Below are 15,143 nucleotides of genomic sequence, written 5' to 3'. Positions count from 1 at the left end.
ACCGCGTCGCTGGCCCGCGGGGGCTGGGGGAGCTGCCCGAGCCGGAGCGGACAAAGGTACTGCGGTCCAGGAGCTCTGCTCGCGGCCGGGAAGGACCAAAGGCAGCTGGGCTTCGGGATGTGGCTGCAAAACCAAGCGACACCTGTTTGCTTCGAGGATCTCGGTGTGTCGGGCGTTTGCAGAGTGGTTTCACTCCACTCGGAGGTCTCAGTCAGTTTATTGAGTTGGACATGGGCATTGTTGTTAACCCAGGTTGCTGTGGCCGCAGCTGATGGCTCAGGTGGGTGCTACATCTGAAGAGGGTAGGACAGAGGGGTGGCAGTTCTCTCCATGAAATTTACTGACTGTCACCCAACAGGTGTTCACCACCCTCGCACAGGTTGCCTTCTGCTACTTGGCCTTTGTGGCCAAATACCCACACTCCAACCTGCAGAGCTTCCCTAGAGCCCCAGCAGTGGGATTCACTGTTCAGCTTTTAGCAGGTGATACTGTAGCTCGCTCCTCCTGTGCGCTCTCCCTTTAATTAGTTCTGTCATATGCCTCACATGTGTGCCAGCAATGGACTGTAGCAGTTGGCATGTCTTTGTGGGAAACTTGCCTTGCCTAAAAAAATAGTTTCCATCCGAAGTGAAGGTTGACAAAATACAGACAGAACAACATCCTGACTTTAAGTAAAGTGCGTAGTGTTTGTGCCTGCAGGATATAGGGGAGCAGGATACATGAAGGCAGGGGTCTGCAGACAGGGTACTGAATGGGATAAGGCAGGAAAAATGTATTTTGTGTTATGGCATGCAATTTAAAGATGGTCAGATATTTTTAAAATTTCAATTAAAGTGACTCTGCAATGAAATTTTTCACAAATTGTATGGCTGTTTTTCCTCTTGGTTTCTATGGAAACAGGCCGTTATGCGATCATGCTTGGCTGTGTTGCTTTTACTTCTCCAATAACTTTTGAAGCTGTTGGGCAGTTTCACCCAAATCTATCTCAAATATAATTAAGTTATTTCATGAAAACAGGCAGCTGGGTAGGGCTGAGAGGTCCTGTAAATGTCCCAAAGGCTGTAACATGAACTTGCCTCTTATTAAACAGTGATTCACATGGTTGAGAGACCATATAAATGTCTTGGTAATGAGAAAAGTTTCCATTACAGCTCATTATCAGCCTCAGTATGTGTCTGTGGGAAACCAGGGTTCTTCACTTCATTTTCCTTTAGAATTACTTGTGTTCCAGAGGTGGAGCAGACACATGCAGAAGGGAAGAAAGCATTGAGGAATTACTGACATCTGTATTCTGCAAGTAATTTCACCTGTTTTACTAGGGGCACCTGGTCAGAGGTGCAAAACTCTGTGTGTGAGTGGCTTCACAAAAGTGAGCTCAAAGGATAAACAAAACCAAGACCCCACATATCTGGAAACATGAGATGCATAAGTACGGACAGCTGAAGATGAAAGGGGAGCTGAGAAGGTACCTTGACTGGAAGGTACTAAGATGTTTTCGCCGGTGGGACAAGGGTTACGTAATGGTCTCCTTTTCCAAAGACCATAATCAGTGTCTTGTCATTAGGGAGCAGGGTGTCTGGTCTGGACAAAAAAAGGCTAAGGCATGTGGAAAGAGAACAAAAGAGTCAGGAGGTTTGTGTCTCTGTAGCCCTGCCTTTTCACTTTGTCTTGGTTTTTAGTTCAGAAGTGAGGTAGGAAGCAAATGGCTGAAAAGAGGAATACAAGACATAACATCCTGTTATCCTTCAGTTTCACAAATTTTACCACAGTCACTTCTTTGCTGAGTCATCTCTCTACTAAAGTCCACTCTACTAAAGTGATCACCATTTCTTAACTTAGAGTTTTTAGTCATTCTGCCAGTATAGTATTGTGGTTGTTGATTTGTGTTACAATTAAAGTAAATTTCTGAGTAACTCCCATGTTTACCACAATATATGTACAACACTAGGACATCTGCCAAAAATTCAGCTTTTAATAAATATGTCAAGAAATATTGGAAATATTCTTAGATGGGGGACGGGCATCCTGTGGGTGTTATTTTACTATTTCTTAGGAGTCCCTAGTAGTTTATTGATCAGAGGTTTTTTAAATGCTCATTACCATTTTAAGACAGATGACAACAGTAGGTAATGGGTAGGGCATTTCTGATTTCAGCTGTCCAATAGACAAATCAAGCTGAGTGAACTCTTCATTTCTAACTGCAGTTGTATTAATCTAAAATAACACCATGTAGAGGTGGTGGAATAGGTGTTCCAGGGGCACTAACTTTGCCTCTTGGAGATGGGCAGCAAGGTGAGCCAGACAGACCCCGGCACAGGCATCTGCAGTTTGGCAGAGAAGTGGGAAATTAGATGGAAGGAGGCCTAACAGTTTTCCCAAAGATCTGTGTGTTAGTTGAGCCTCATGTCAGGAAAGGATGGCAGTTTTCAGGTTCAGAGACAAAGAAAACTTGGTGAGTAGAGTGGCAGGTTATACCTGTTAAGATCAGGAGTGAAGTGTGACTAAAGGATGGGTGAAGGATACAGTGTTTCTCTGCACCATCTTCTTACAGGAGGCATAAGATTTTAGAGTTTTGAGTTGAGTGTGTATGGGTAAAGTTTTGCCATCATATCATCACTGGCTTATGTGCTTTGGGCATAGGGCAGTAATGCCAGAAATGCAAAGTTTGCTTTGGTCTTCTATTTGAAAATATATCCTGAGGAAATGAAACCTCATACAAGGTCCTTTTGCATCAGCTGCACCATTTCAGATAATTTTGTTTCATTTCTACAGGGGTAGAGGGATCCCTGTACAAGATTATTCTTGTCTCTGACAGAGCAAGTGTCCCAGCATGTGGCTGAGGGGGTGAGCGAGCAGATTTTCTGTCTGGTCCCTGAAGAGCTTGAAAAGGACTTTGTGATTTGCTAAGATCTTTCTGTTAGCTCCTTCCATTGGTTCATCCCAGGAGGGCATGTGAACTGGTCCTGAGTGTGAATGTAAGGGTATCTAACACAAGGGATTTCCTGTGAGTAAAAGTAACAACAGCACATAATGAAACACATTCACCAAACAACACGAATGCCTTTATTGTTCCTTTAAATCTGAGCCTGTAAACACCAGAACCAGCAAGTCACTGTACTTTTGGGAGTAAAGTTGAGCACATGAGTAAGCTGAAGTGTGAGACTTCATAAATAATTATATTTGGTAGCTGAAAGGAATCCTTCCTACTGTAACATTACAGATTCAGTAAAAAGGTAACTGAATCCTGTTTTTATTTTCAGTATGCCCCATTTGTAGATAAGTGAATTCCTCAAACAGAAAATGATGTATTGCACATGCCAAAGGGGATAAAAAGAAAATACATCCATTACCTTCTATTATTTATGCAGGAATGGAGTTCTCTGCCTTGTAATTGTGTTTGTAACATTGGACTTGAACTCAGAAGACATTAAATTTCCTTCTTCAGCACATGGTTCCTGTGTGACAGGATGATAACTACATGATATTGTTATCTCTTATTTTTTCCATTTTAGTATGGGCATAATTCCTCTATTCTCTAGTTTTCTATTGAGCATGTCAGCTACTCAACAGTTATTCTTAAATAAGCTTCTCAACACTACAATATAGATTCACCACAGGACATGTATTCATCTAGGACCAGGAATTCAGATGATTAAATCCAAATTCACAAATATTTTCTCTATGCCCTTAGTTGCCCAAAAAGTTTGTAATACCTAATCTTCCCATCAGTGGAGCTCCAGAGTGTCTTAGCTGATTTCTTCTGCTTGGAGTTCTAAATGTTCTCCTTAGGATTCTGAGAAAATTCTAAGTCCTTTATTTCTTTGGACACAAGTTTAAAATTCCTAACCTTCTCATCTGCAAATTTCACCAAAAAACCCACTAGAAATTTGTTACCACATTTACTACAGCGACACATCTTCTATGAGCTTAGTTTTACTAGTATGAACCTAGAATTACTTCTAACGTAGTTTTTCCCATTTCCTGGCTTCAGATTTTGAGAACACTTGCTTCAGAAAAGCTAAAACCTCAGGCTGTTTATCTAAAAACTATTTTCCCAACTCCTCTAAATTCTCACTTTTGATTAAAAAAAATACATGTTTTATTATACTACAGAGCAAAAGAAGAACTATTGTGTGTGTTCAGTTGGGTTTTTATTTGTCTTAGGCCAAAACATTCCATAGTTTTGGCCATCAGTGCTTCAAAACAATCTGCTACTTAATTTTAAACTCCAATATTTTGTAAAGCATACATCTGGCTAAAATGGAAAGTAATGGGTAATACTCAGCTGTCTCAACCCATTGGAGGATTTCTGTTTTGGCAATAGCTGTTGCAGAGGGCAAATCTCATCATTTCTGGATGTGAAGAAAAAAGTCTCCATGGCTGTACTGAAAGATAAATGCAACCTTTGGGAGTGGAGAAAAATCAAAGACTGAAGTGCATCTAAATACTATAGTTTGCAACAGGTTTATAACATTGTAGGAAACATGTTGTTGTCTCCTGACCATCTCTGTATTGGCTTTTGTTCTAAATGTGTTCTTTCCCAGTCACTTTTCTCTTTTCCTATCAAACTTTGGTGTTGTATACTTCCTGTCAAACCTTGGTTTGTATACTTCCCATGCTGCTCCTGCTGGCTGCTCATGAGTTGATTAAGGTGAGATACAGAAAATCTGTTGGAGGTCAAAAATTTCCCCAGGGACAAAGTTCTGGAGACAATCTGTCAAAATAAATTTGGAAAGAGCCATTGAAATAAACAAATGATAGCCTCTTTCTACAGCAATGCAAGTTTAAATTGCATCCCAGTAAATATCCACAGCAGAAGGCAGAATAAGACAGAAACAAAACTGCACACAACACCCTATCAGAAAACAATCCTTTAATTTGGTCTGACAGTAGAAAGATAGCAAACCTACAAGTATCTGTTACGGTGAAAGGAAAGAGAAGTGTGAGGCTCACTGTGAATTGCTGCTGTTGAGTGGTGGCTGGTATTCTGAAAAAACCAGATCAAGTGGCTGGGTAACAGCCTGGGTTTGAATTGATGACTTCTCCACCACCATGGCACCAGTTTGTGCACTTGCTAGTTTAAGTTATCCTGTATCTAATCTCTTAATTTTCCCATTTTAATATTTCATGTTCAGTGATCTGCCTCACCATTAAAATATCCATAAACATTTGGTTATTGCTGGTATGTGATGATATCGTCGATTAGCAAACTATTGTGGATCTTTTCTCTGAATTCTTTATTCCTTGCCTTATTTTCATTTCCCTTGGATTAGACAAAATGAGACTTTCCTCTTTCGTGTTTATAATCGGTTTCATTTTACATTTCATATGAACTAACAGTACTGCTGAGATTGATCTCACAGCATGGCTGGGAAAGAATATGAATATTTTATGAACTTATAAAAGATAAAATGAAAGCATATTATTCTAGGGATGTATTGTTGATGTTCTGTGTAAAATTGTGACAGCATGTCCATTCAGAACCTTATTTGCACATCTCTCTCATCTCTTTGAGAGGAATAACTTTTCCATGTCAAAATTCTTGCACTTAAGGTGATTGCAAAGCCTTCTTGTCATGAAAATTAACAAATACTTCTGAAGTTAGAAGGATTCACACAGACATCACCATGGAAATTTATAAGAGGTTACATGTTTTGTAGATACATTTCCATAAATATTAAAGCACGGTGCAATGAGGAGTTTGAAGAAAATGACTCTAAAATAATACCTGCAGAAACTCAGCCAATGCTTGTCACTGCTCAGAGGCCGTGCATGAGCCAAAATGAGTAGGAAAGACACCTCAGTCAATTTAGCGCTTCAGTGCAAGTGGTGCTGAAGCACTGAACTGGCCAAATTCTCAACGTTTTTACCTTAGTAAGCCTGAAGCTTTAATGAACTCAGTTGGTGAGGATGATGTCTGATTTCCATTGTTCTACCACACTTTTAAATTCAACAGAGTTCCTGATTCATGCTGCCTCATGACAGCTGAATGGACAGGGCATTCCTTGTCTGATCAGGGTGTGCTGAGGATCAGGATCCAGCTAGTCTTGGCTCCCTGATGTCAATGTTTTTCACAACTGCAGAAACACCTGGATTGCTTTCACAAGCTGGTTGTATTGAAAGATTATCAGGTGATGGAGACATGTTTAAGTAAAAGTATCATCATGCAAAGGTTAGTGACAAAAACAGTTTTGAATTAGCAGGGCTTAATTTCAGAGTGATATATAAATACTCAAAAACTTGAATGCTAGGTTAAACCTAGAGCCCTTGTCTCTGCCCCACAACCAGAGTGTGTGTGCTCCAGATGATGTGACATAAGGGCATTTGCACCATTGGCACTCACCAAGTTTTATTCAATTTTGTTTATGTATTTCTGGAATTGGTCCACGCATGCTTAGAAGCTCAAGATGGGCTTTGCTGTGGTTTCGGGATGATAAACAAAAGCGCTTTCAAGGAAGCTGAATTATGTTACTGTGCAGTTTTGGTGTTATTCTCAGAATATGGCTCCATGCTCTGTCACGCTGGTGGCTGCACATTATTCTCACTAAGAACATTTCTGCACAGGTGCTTCCATCTATAGCAGCTCACTGATGGGACTGCATGGTACTGTCAGGTCACTGATGCTGTTCTTGGATGACGTTTTCAGGGGGAAAAAAAAGCTTCAGCTGATGTAATGACCTAAATCTAATGATTTGAAGACAGAACCCTCAATCAAGTCTTCAATTCAAGATTTTTTCTCCTGTAAATTGTAGGTCAAGGCCACAGTCTCCAGGAAAATTTGATGCTTGACCAGAAATCCAGCTTATCTTGGGGAAAACTCTCAGATAAGCACCTCCACTGAATTTGAAGAAGCAAGCATGCTCACCCTTGTGAAGCAAGACAGGTGCAAGTTACCCCTTACTGCGCTCAGTTGAGACATTAGTGTTGAAGACATAGCATATAAAAATAGATTTTAAAAGTTTCAGAAGTCAAATTATTCTTATTTTGACTTTGGAAATGTATTTTCTTGTGCTGACAGGAAAAGTTTCTGTACTTTATCATTGTCTTGTTATATGATATCTGGAAATGAAAGAAATACTGTGTTTGCTAGGTGTTGAATTTTTTATCTCTAATCAAAGGAAAAATTGTTCTCAGTCACTGTGTAGTTAGAAACACATGAAGAAGAAACACTGCTTGGGCAATTAGATTATTTTTGCAATTTGCTACAGATTATTTAATTAATCAGAGAGGCTTTATTCAAGGACAGGTGTGTTATTTTTCTTCTATCTAAATTATACTGGAGCTCTCATAACTTCCATATCATCATGGTATTTTATTCTCATAAGGATTCTTTATTTGTAGGTCTTGTTCTTTCTTGTCATGGCCAGTGCCTGTGTTGTTGTGTCTGAAGCCAGTAACACTTGCTCTTTTGTCCCTTTCAGTTAATGATGTAGGCACTGGTACTCTAATCCACAGTTCTGCTGCTGCAGCCCTTCACTCCATTCTTTTTCACCCCAAGGTTAATAATGAAGTAGTGGAATAATGAACATACCATAGGTAAATAAGGAGGCTAACACCAGTGCTGAGATTTATTTAAAAAGAGGTTGTTAAGAGTGGAGAGGAAGAAGGAAAGAACTACTGTCATTATAACTTTTAAAAGAATTAAATTATTTCCTCAATACTTTGTTATATAGATTAGTTTGGGATGTGTTTTGTTTTCCCTTTAGATTTTAAATTCAATGAACTTCTTGTCAGATACTGTTACTTGCATTTCTCATAGGACTCCTACCATCACTATGATCTTTGTGCTATGCATTTACATCATAAGTCAGGGTTTATGCTCTGAACAGTTTTTAATACAGATATCATGTAATATGGGTAAAAGCAGGCAAGATCACATAGTTCCAAGATCACTTTCTGAGCATATAATAGAAGTTGAGGATGATTGAACACTAGAATAGGCTCTGCTGAGAGGTTGACTCGTAGACATAAAGATTCAACGGGGCTCAGCCCTGGGCAGCTTGCTCTACTTGACCCTGCTCTGGGAATGGGGTTGGCCAACATGATCTCCAGAGGTCGTGTCCAATCTCAACAATCCAGTAATTCTGTGTGGTTGTGTGCCAACCAGACCCAATTCTCTGGAGTTTTATGATGCAACTGTTCATTGGACCACATCATCTTTGCCATAAAGTTGTACAAAAACAATATTGTTGTGGATGGAGACCAGTTCTGCAATTATTAGATTGAGCAGTTCTCCATTAGATTGAGCAGTTCTCCTTCACAGCAATTGTCCCATTGACTTTATATTAAATTGGCTTCTGAGCACCTCTTGACCTGAAGGCTAAGTTCTTAGTATGCAATTCCATTTAAAAATTAATTGACACTATTAAGACACTTCTTCCAAACCCAGATTAATAACCCTCTTAATTTACAAACCTAGGAGCCTTAAATGAATTAATAATGTATTTACGGGGTTTATATATTGGCATTCCTACAATACTAAATGGTGCAATTGGTATTAGTTCAGCTGGTCTCAGATTGAAACTGATTTCTCCCAGTGATGAAAGAAAATGACAAATTGTTTATTTGACAGGATTTTATCTCTTGTGGGATACACTTTAGAAAGAAGTGCTGGAAATAGAGGAAAATATTGCATTATCCTACACAGATAAGCTAATAATGAATTATTTTTCACTTCTTTTCAGGTGAAAATTTTCAGTGGGACCTATGTAGTGCTGCATTTATTGTGTGATTTAATTTCCGTGTATGCATTTTTAAGTGTCAGTGGAACAAATCTTTCATCCTTGCTGCTTGCACTTAAAAAATGAGTGCTACACTGGCAGCTGTTTCCTTGCACTGTTAGTATGAGAAAATGTCTGACCTACTCAATTAACAATATTATTTTCTGAAGTACTTAATTGTTTTCCTGATAGTGCTCCTTCAGTTTTGGTATTCAGTAACCTCAGGATGCCCTTCTCTAAGAAAGTGTACAGGTTTCCACCCGCAGATTTTGTCTATGCAATGATCTTCCTAAAGCAGATTTGCACACTGTTGTACCTTGGCTTCTACTGAAGTCCATCATTTTGCATTGTCTTCAAAAGAAATAAAGTTAGTCAGGTTTTTAAAAAATTATTTTTGTACATTAAAAAAATATTGAAAGTTGTTGGTTTTGGATTGTACCATTGCAAAGTCTAAAAGACATTAATTTTGAAACTTCTCAAGCTAGCCAGTTTATTTTTAGAAAAAAAAAATCCACAGCAAAGAAAGAATTAGACTAAAATTTTCAGTGTCTTTTACAGAAGTCTCCCTGAAGAACATGTCTTCAGTCTTTGCAAGGGAGGAAGAAGTCACCTTGTTTCTTAGACAGCAATAACCAGACTGTTAAAAAATAGGTCAAAACTGAACCTTTTCAAGGTTTGTTTGTTTTCTATAAATTTAAGGGAAATAAGTCAATTTTGTGATTTAGAAATAGCAAGTCTATTCCAGCCAAAAAGAACAAGCAAAGTAATTTATACTTCTTCTAGGTGTAAATATGGCCGCATTAAACACCATTGAATTGATTTGCATATATGTATGTTATAATTAATTATCAAAACAAAGTCTGTGTGAATATTAAGAGACTCACTTTAGTCCTAGTAGGAAAAAGTTAAAAACAACTTGAATTCTATTCTTAATGATTTATTTTGAACTTCAGTTTCTACTTTATGTACATATATCCCACAGTTTAGTTTGACATTTATATGTTATCGTTGAGTAGTTATAAGTCTAGTTTGTCATTTGAAAAGTGGATGATTTTCTAGGATAATTGCTGGAGATGTAAAAGGCAACATAATTTTTTTATAAAGAATGTAACTGCTTGTATTTTTTAATTCTGAATCACAGGCATTTTTTGATTCCAGAAATTGTGATCCTAGCAGTGATTTTGACTGTTATGAGTGCTTACACTTTTGGAGTTCACTCCTTTTTGCAAAAGCATGGCACTTGACAGTGTTTGTTACTACTAACACTTGGCTTTCTGCAGTGATATGAGGATGGCAGTAGGCAGGTGTTACGCTGTGACTACTACTTAGCAGGAGAAACTTGCTCCTTATCCTAGCCCGTATTCTCCCATCTGCTTGCTTCACTCACTGTTGTGTCTGGCTGGAATCCAGATTTGTAAACTCTTTTGGGGATTTTTTTTTTTTTTTTTTTTTTTTTTTTATATTCCATGCTTCTAGATGACTTAACACAGAAAGCACAATAATTATCCTTCTTCTAAGACTGAAGGACAAATACTGTACTCTAAAGTCTTGCCTCCTGACCATCAGCACTTAACAAACTGTAGGACTGCATTGTGGCTCCATCCCTGACCGTACTTTTCTCATAGTAGGAATAAGCCTTCTTAAGTGCCCTTATTTGGGCTAACAAATAAAAATAATTGTTGTATCTACTACACCAGACTAAATTAGTAAATAAATTTAGCCATTTATTATAATAGTGTCTTGGTGGTGGTGAATTGAATTTAATTGACCATTATTAATTAAATAAAGAGTACTGCAACAATTCCTTGTTATCTTAGACTTCTAAATTAATCAATGAGCTAATATTTGGATAAAATCAAAGTATATTGATACTTTTGTTTTATTTTACATTTGGGTTGGGAATTTCTTTTTCCCAAAAGTTGGTTAGAGTATTGTGCTAATAACACCAATGTTGTGGGTTCAATCCTCATATAAGCTATTCACTTAAGAGTTGGACTTGATGGTCCTTGTGAGTCCCTTCCAATTCAGAATATTCTATGGAAGATTACTGTAGCCTGTTTTAAAACTGTGATATATGGCAATGCAAAACAATACCTCAGTGCTGGGGAAGGTTATGGAGCACATCTTGAGTGCCATCACACTTCAGTGCCAGCACATGCAGGCCAACTGGGGATCACGCCCAGCCAGCATGGGTTTGTGAAAGGCAGGTCCTTCTTGACCAACCTGATCTCCTTCTATGACCCGGGTGACTCACACAGTGGATGAGGGAAAGGCTCTGGGTGTTGTCTACCTGGACTTCAGTAAAGCTTTTGACAGCATTTCCCACAGCATTGTCTTGGAGAAACTGGCTGATCATGGCCTGGATGGGAGCACTGTTCACTGGGGATAAAACTGGCTGGACAGCTGGGCCCAGAGAGTGGAGAGGAATGGAGTTACATCCAGCTGGTGGCTGGTCCCCAGTGGGGTTCCCCAGAACTCAGTACTGGGGCCAGTCTTGTTTAATACCTTCATCAGTAATCTGGACAAGGGGATCCAGTGCTCCCTCTGTGAGTTTGGAGATGACAAAAAGTCAAGTGGCAGTGATGATCTGCTGGAGGGCAGGAAGTCTCTGCAGAGGGATCTGGACAGGATTGATGGGCTGAGGCCAATTGTGTGAGGTTCAACAAGGCTGAGTGCTACACTTTGGCCACAACAGCCCCAGGCAGCGCCACAGGCTGGGGCAGAGTGGCTGCAAAGCTGCCTGGTGGAAAAGGACCTGGGGGTGCTGGTCAACAGCAGCTGAACATGAGCCAGAGTGTGCCCAAAGGGCCAAGAAGGCAAATGGAATCTGGACTTGTATCAGCAACACTGTGGCGAGCAGGACCAGGGCGCTCATCGTCCCCCTCTACTCAAACTGGTGAGGCCCCATCTCAAATCCTCTGTTCAGTTTTGGGCCCCTCACTACAAAAAGACATTGAGGAGTACATTATTAAGGTAATTCCCTCTCAGATCAGGGCTTGGCTAGATTTACATTAACTTTTTTTCCAAAAAGAGATCTCTAAGGACATTGCTGGAGTGAGTTCAGAGAATGTCAACAGAGCTGATGAAGGCTCTGGAACACTATGAGGAGTGGCTGAAGGAGCTGGTGTTGTTTAACCTGGAGAAAAGGAAGTTCAGAAGGGACCTCATCACCCTATAACTACCTAAAATAGGAGGTTGTAGCAAGCTGGGGGGTGGACTCTTCTCTGAGGTAGCAAATGACAGGGCAAGAGGAAACAAGTTGTGCCAGAGAAGGTTTAGATTTAGGAGAAATTTCTTCTCTGAAACAGTTGTCAAGCACTTGAACAGGCTGCTGAGTGGAGTGGTGGAGTCACCATCCTGGAGACGTTTAAAAGATGTGTAAATGTTGCACTTAGAGACATGGTTTAATGGTGGAGTTGGTAGTGCTGTGTTAACAGTGGGACTCAATGATCCTAGAGGTCTTTTCCAACCTAAATGATTATGTGATTCTATTCTATAATGCAAATGGATTTAGACTCTGAATGCACACATTTTTAAATATGCTTTGAACTTTAAACAAATAAGCAGTTTCTTTATGGGCACAGCTCATTAAAGAAGTACAAAATTCCTGCAGGTGATTTTAAGATCAATGCCCTACATAGTTATGTTGACACAGAAAATGATGTTGTTATGGCCTTGAAGAAGCCAAAGGGAAGAAGAGGATTTGTAATTATGAGGTATTCAAAATTATTTAAAAGTTACTTTATCTAAAGGGTTCACAAACTTTTCTCAGGCTCTCCCATATTTTCTTCAGATGAGCTCTAAAATAATTCTCTGCTTACATTTCCTAGCTTTAGGTTCATCTTGCCTGGCAAAATTTACAAGTGCAGATGAATTTGCAACTAGTACAGTGAACTAGCACTCTATTATTTCATTTTATTAGAACAGTAATGAAAATCTGATGCTCAAGTACTTAAATGATATATTTCTGAATTTGTGGGCTATACATTTGGGAAACAATCAGCTGGACAGAATGCTGTCCCCATGCACTTCTCTTTGCAGCATAACATTCTTTACTATGTTGCTGTTTATTTATTATCCCTCTAATGCATTATTGCACTCAAGATGTACTTATGTAACAGGACATAAAAATAATTTGCAGAGAGTAGTAGTAGTAGATGGAAGTTAAAACACACTACTGTCTGCATTAGAGAGGATTTAGTTAGAAAGCTAAGAGGAAAGTCATGGAAAATGTAATCTTCTCTATTGTTTTCCTTGTCTTAATCTTTTCTGTTCCTTCTCTGTACATGGCGTATTTAATCAGATCTAACTGCTTGAAGATTCCTGCATCTTTAGAGATCCCTTTTTGGAAAAAATTAATGTAAATCTAGCCATGCCCTGATTTGAGAGAGAATTATCTTAAAACTGATTTTGAATGACAGTCATATTTTACTTTTTTCTTACTTAGAAATACCTGTTGTAGTAAAAAGCTTTTGGCAGTGAATTAGAAATCACCCTGTTTCCCAAGGATGGCATTTGAATTACCTATATACACAAAAGTGAGAAAACAATAACATAATTATTATTTAGAAGGAATTTTTACTATTTTGTCCAGATACAAGTCATTATAATACTTCAATAATTTATGATTATATCCAGAATCTGTTAACAAATGTGCTCATGCAAACATGATCAAATCTGTACTTTGACATATAGTATGATATTTTTAATGGAACATGATAATCCAATGAATAAAAGAGATGCAGATCGATACTTTATAATACTATAGAAAAGTGGGTTTCATTTCCTTACTGTGTGTCTTCTGTCTTCTCTGAAGTGTTGCATACAAGGTTCAGAACCATTTCTGTAAGGTGGTGGTGTTCGTTCTTCCTGCTCAAATGAATAAGTGCTAAATTTAATTTTGGTGTCTGGAGCTTTCTTTGATAACCAGCTAAAAAACTGAGTCTACTCCGTGAAATTCACCCTATCCAGACTCCTCTGAGGCATCTTTGACAAGGCTCAGAGAAATAACTGAGCTGCCAACAGACAAGAAGTGGGTGGAATCACTTGGCTGTGTGGTTCCAAGAGTCTTCTGAACTTTTGGGTTTTGTCAGAGAGGTGAGATCTTCCCCTGCTCAGTAGGTCTCAAACAGGGGGGTCCTACCAGCACCCACAATTGCACATCTGAGCCAAGGGTGTCTCGAGAGCACCTGCAGAGAAAGACAAACTCAGCTCTGCAGGAGCAGGGTGGACTCCTGTGATGGGAAAAGGGTGTTCATTTAGGGAAAAACTACAGCACTGCAAGAGATGCCAGAAACAGCATGGAAAATGGTTTTGCTGGAAGTTGTAAAATGCTTTGAAAATTAAACTTACTGAATATCATTCCTTCATTCTTGTGCTATATTCCTGCAGAGATAGATATATATGGTGAAGTATGGATATATTCTTGTGTCCTTGTTTGTATGGAAACTCCAATTATTAAAATTAATGTATATAACAGTTGTCTTCAGAGAAATGGACATTAGTAGTTGCAGGAAGCATATACACAATTCTTTAGAAATATAAATTCCACTTTTCTTAATACCCATAAAACTTTGCTGTTGTGTGGGCAAGACTCCAAATGCTGTATTTCTGTAAAACAGCTACCAAAATCAGCTACTGTTCATTTAAAGTATCATTTGGAAACCATGGGAATAGGAAAACTTATTGGGGAAAAAAATATTTCTATCTTTATACTTTGTAAAATACGTAACAAATTCAGAACCTGCAGATATTGGCTGTGGTGACACTTTTCATGCAGATTAAACAGGTGGAGTCCAAAGTCCCCAGTTACAATAATAAATAGTCACCTTGATTTCTAAAACCTGCAGAAGAGAACGATTGACTGATCGGTGCTGGATCTGGGTAATCATCTTTCAAATATACTCTGCACTGGTTTCAGATGTAGAACTCCAGAAGGACTTGGGTCTTGCAGAGTTATGGTGTTGCAGTCAACTTTGAGTAGTCAGGGGAAACTTGGAGCTATAAACCTGGCTAAGTATAAATTATACATTGATAATTAATGTTCATCTGATGTATAGATTGGGTGCCCAAGAAAGAGATCCACTAGTGTTTTCAATATGAGTGTAAAAATTCTTACATTCTTACGCCCCATGTTAAATTGTAAGAAAGGACATTTATGTGCACAAATCATGTTTTATAGCTATTTTTTCCACCACCTAATGGTTATTCTCCATTCAATAAGTAAAAATCCTGTGATCAACTCCCTTTGGCAGCCTGATGATATGGCACCTGCATTTCTTAATTTCTCATATTGCAGCTTTTGTATTTTACAAAGAGTACATATGTATTCAAGGGAGCAGAGGGATGACATTTTACCCCATGACCAGAACAAAAGGAGCACACATGGAGCATTGTACTGCCTGATTAAATAGTCCTTGGAGC

This window comes from Corvus brachyrhynchos, unplaced genomic scaffold (genome assembly GCF_000691975.1).
Source record: "Corvus brachyrhynchos isolate BGI_N302 unplaced genomic scaffold, ASM69197v1 scaffold239, whole genome shotgun sequence".
Lineage (NCBI taxonomy): Eukaryota > Metazoa > Chordata > Aves > Passeriformes > Corvidae > Corvus > Corvus brachyrhynchos.
The sequence above is the reverse complement of the archived record's forward strand: the minus strand, read 5'-3'. Positions refer to the sequence as shown.